Raw genomic sequence first — 4,963 nt, forward strand, 5'->3', positions numbered from 1 at the left:
AAAGATGCGAATCAAGGCAGTCTGGCCCCAGAGTCCACGAAGTTAACCACTAAGGTCTGCGGTCTTTCAACTGTACCAAAAAGCTAGATGGTAGAGAAAGTGTATCAGTGGCTCTCCCAGCAGCTCATTTAATTTTTCCCTCCGCCAAGTTAGGACATTTTCTTACCTCCTTTTTATTCTGTCAAACTTATACATGTGACATTCCATTTCCTCAGGGTCTTGATGTTTACTGGTTTATAGAATAAGCAGGTTCACACCAAGAAGTCAACAAATTAAAAACGGTTTAGCATGTTAGTTCCTAAATATCATTGGTTTCCACTTAACCACCTGCTGTTACTGTTTACCTCAAAGCAGTAGTTACTATGGGCAGTCTGGCCACTGATTTCCATGTGAGCACCTTTGGAGTAAAATCCGTATCTTGATCATATATGTATTTCCAGCACCCAGCAGAGTGCTTGGAATAGAACTCAATGATAATGTAAGTTTATTGGATTATAAAAATAGGTCAGGATGCTCTACACAAGGCTAGCTGGCCCACCTAATATAAGCCCTCATAGCTCCTTTGGATAGGTAGCCACATTTCGGCCATCTATAAGGAAGAGAGAGTGGATCTTGGGTCCTGAATGCCAAGAAAAGGCAAGTTTTGGTGAGGCAATACCCAGAGGAAAGGTCTTGATCACAGATCATTGCTTAAGTGTACCAAGTTGCAGGCCCAGGGCAAGATGAAATCTTGGCTCCCTAGGGAAACCTACAAGTTAAGAGGAAAAGCTTGCTAAAAGCAAAGAGGCATCTAAAATGGAAAAGTGGCTTTGCAGCTTCACAGACTCACCTAGGGATATGTCTATAGAAAAATCTCCAGTAAGGCAGATTGTATTTTCCAAGATGGTACAACATGATCTCCCATTCCACATGTTCTTCTCATAATATGACACTGATGCTCTTCCAATCAAAAAGTGAGCCTGTGTTTCCTCCCCTTAAATCTAGGCAGGCCTGAGACTACAATAAAAGTGAAACTGTGTAACTCCCAAGGCTAGGTCATAAGGGTGATACTACTTCTGTCTGGTGTATCTAGGACATTTACACTTGAAACCAGGCTGAGGAAGCCAAGCAGGGACACAGAGATGCCACATATAGGTGTTCTGGCCCATATCCTTAGCCAAGGTCTCAGCTGACAGCTAGCTTCAACTACCAGCCATACAAACAAGGAAGCCTTCAGGATAACTCCAGTTCCAGCCACATTCTGACTCCAATTATATGAGACACTGTAAGAGAGAACCATCTAAATGGATCCAAACAACCCTCAGAACAATGACAGACAATAAAATGCTTGTTATTGTCTTAGGTCATTAAATTTTGGGATGATTTGTTATGCAGCACTAGTAACTGAAATAGCCAGGAAACGGGCTCAGGAGCCACTGCCTGCAAACATGAGAATTAAAACCCAAAGAAAAGTTGGGCTTTGCCCATAAAGAGAGATAGCTACAGCACTCCAGAAACTGGGTAGGATGGGCTGAGTCACAGCAGTCAGAAGTTCAGAAGCTGTAAAATCTCCCCTGAGAGCATGCTGAGCCTGCCCAGAGAGAAGCCACCTCACAGATGATTAGAATGTAAGTGGATAACGAGCCATTTGAATTATCTGCTCTAGTTCAAACACATGCTGTTGCCAATATGCTGTGGCAGCCAGCTAACATCTGAGCATCTTTAATTTAAATTGCATATACTTAACTTGAAATGGCATCTATACTCTGAAACTAAGAATTTACTGTACCATCATCAGATCACAGAAGAAATCATCTTTTTAGGAATTTCCTAAATTTGCCTTTTTACTGTTCTCTAATATGGTAACAGCTTAATGCCTGATAACTCCCGAGTCAAATGTTTCAGAGTATGAGATATAACTCCTATTCCAATCAGTTTGTTAATATACATGCTGTTTCCTGTCTACATATGTGAATGGAATGATTCTCAGCAGCTTGGGTCTCATTCCCTTATAAACACCAAAACCAAAATATGTAACCTTAAACAATGGACACATTCACAAAGCCAACATGTAACTTATCAAGCTCAATCAAAGACAACCCTTTCAAGGCAAAAATGCCAAAGGAGGCTGAAAGAAAACAAGGTTGTGATCGAAATTCAAGACTATATCCAAAATAAAAACAATAAAATTTTAATTAGCATCTGTGGAGTTCAAAATCTAGGCTCAGGATAAAAACAAAAAGCAAATCTACCCAAAAAGTATATTAGACCTATTCACCCTGCATCCTCTATTTAAAAACAGATAGAGGGATTGTCATATGCGACTTATTTTCAGCCCTCATCCCACTTGGCCCTTACCATATTTAACATTCCTGACCATCGAACATCCACCTCCCCAAAACTTCCTTTTCCCTTGGGTTTTACAGTATTCCATTCCACTTCTTTTCCTGCCTTCTAGGAGGCAATTGTCCTGTTTTACTAATGGAACCAAGCCACACTTACTTTATGTGTCCAATTCTTGAGTGTGCTTCATAGATATCAGAGGTCCCAGAACTGGTCCACAAATGGCTCTGTCTATGGGATACCAGTCCAGAGATTCTAGCCCAGAAGGCTCTTATGGTCATCTGTTTGAGAGGAATGGGGTCAGCAAATGAATTTTGAGGCCAGCCCTATGACCAGTTAGCAGGCTAGTAGGACAAGCCATTCTCCTGTGTGTCCTGCTATTCTAGATAGCTTCAGTTTACTTGTTCTAAAACAGACTCCATCTTTCTCCACCCAGCTCTCTGTCCTGGGAGACCTGCATGGACAGCATCATGACCACCCTCTAGCTGACTGGATTTCGCTAATGAGACACCTGGTAGGACAACAGAGAGACAGAAGACAAAGAGGTTGGAATATTTATCCCCTTGGCTCCTCCTTGTGGTGTCACCTCTCTCTGCCACCTTCATTCCTTAACCAAGTATCATAATTTCTCTCATGACAGCATTCTCCAGGGGCTGTCCTGTAGAGTTCCAGACCCCCATGTTTCCAGCCCCAGCTCACATCACTAACTTGCTTCTACCCTGAACATAGTTTCTTCATTAAACCCTCCTCAAATGATCTCAGTTTTAGTATGCCATCTGTTTTCTGCTGGAACCCTGAATGAAACACCTGCTGTTTAGTAGCATTGTCTTTTCTTTTTAAAAAAATCTGTAAAATTAACTAAAAACCATTTATGATAAATGTAATAAAACTATGCTGTGAAAAAGGAAACCAAAAGTATCCATAATACAATCACACTATTAGAATGTTGATATATTGCTTTGCAGTATTTCTGATGCATACTTAACATAGTTGTGATTAAAGCATTTATAAAATTTCACATCTTACTTTTTTCATTTAACATTACAAAATAAGCATTTTCCATTTTGCTAAATAATCTTTATAAATATCACCTTTAAAAGCTGCATAATATTCTATTAAGTGGATGTGGTACAATTTGCTTGATTTCTCTCATATTATTGAACACTTGGCATGCCCTTTTCCAATGGCCTTTCCAATGCATACATTCACACATACCATCACACATACGCTTATTTCCTTTCCAGCTCTCTGCTAGCTTTGCTAGGGGGCAATTTTTAAAATTTACATATGTTTTATTTAAAAAAGTTATCTTTGCTAGGATATTACTCCTTCACCTGCAAGATCATACTCTTTGACATCTTATAATTATTTAAACTTCCTGACCATGCTTTCCCATAAGATAATATCAATGATTCTTTCTCATGGCTGTACATGAAACTGCTAATAGATGCCAACAAAAAGTGTCCTTTTGAAAAAAGTCAGAAATGAATCTAGATTGTCCAAATTTTTTCCAGTGCCCATAAAACTTGGAGGCAGAGGGAAACATTTGAGGCCAAAATGGAAAAAAGAAATGAAAGCTAAGAGTAAACAAAACAGAGGTGAGCATTTAAATTATGCTAGTAGACAGTGGCACCTCAGACCCATCGCTGTCCAGTTCTGTGGACTCTGAGTCAGCAGCAGCGAGATGATAATTATGCCATCCACATCCATACAGCTTCTCAAAGGAACCGTCTCATACATTATCTCATTTTCTTCTCACAACAACTTTTGAAGTAATTACAGCAAGATTTCCCACTGAATAGATAAAGAAACAAACAGAGAAGATGACCTGCCCTTGACCTACATTTCTTTGCATGAGATTTGGTTGTTGTAGATAGAAATTAGGCAGAATGGATGGGCACCCCGAAGTCGGACTGTCTCCCTACCACAGGGGAAGGTCTTCAGGGCATAGCTGCTGGCTGGAACCTAGACTCCCTGACCCAGTGAAACTTGAAGCCCCATGTTTTACTATAGACAGCCTGAAACTATACTTTCTAGCTTTCATGACTGCCAAGATATCAATAAAATACGAGGAATATGTTCTTCTCAGGATATACCCTCACGGCTCCTGGAAACAGGGGCCCAAAATGAGCTGTCAAGAAGGAACCTCTACCAATTATTCCTAAATAACTGTAGAGATCACAGATTAATATCCACAACAAGGCACTGACTAAATGAGAAAGTAGAAAATAAATATTTGGTGCCTCTCCACTTTTTCAAACCACAGTGTGAAAACAAGAAGAGACCTTTAAAAACACCGAATTCAACCTCTTCAATCTCAGTTCCTGCTTCTCTCTCTTCCCCGTCCAAATGTCCTCTCATTCCTGTAGCATGATGTCCCAGGTCCTTCAGAAACATCGGCAGAATTTCATAATTCTCACCTATCCATTTCCTAATTCTGCCCATGAATGACAGAGGAGAACACATCCTTCTCATAGAGGTGTATCCAACAGCCATTCTCCCTTCTTCCTGATGACAGGATTCCAGTTTGGGGAATGAACTGTTATTGTACTGGGTCATTTTCTTTTTTCATATACTCAACTTCCCAGTCTCCCTTGTGTGTGACTAATTCCACCCCCAAGAGGAAATCCCTTTGGCTCTC

The sequence above is a fragment of the Gorilla gorilla genome, chromosome 11, assembly GCF_029281585.2.
Source record: "Gorilla gorilla gorilla isolate KB3781 chromosome 11, NHGRI_mGorGor1-v2.1_pri, whole genome shotgun sequence".
Lineage (NCBI taxonomy): Eukaryota > Metazoa > Chordata > Mammalia > Primates > Hominidae > Gorilla > Gorilla gorilla.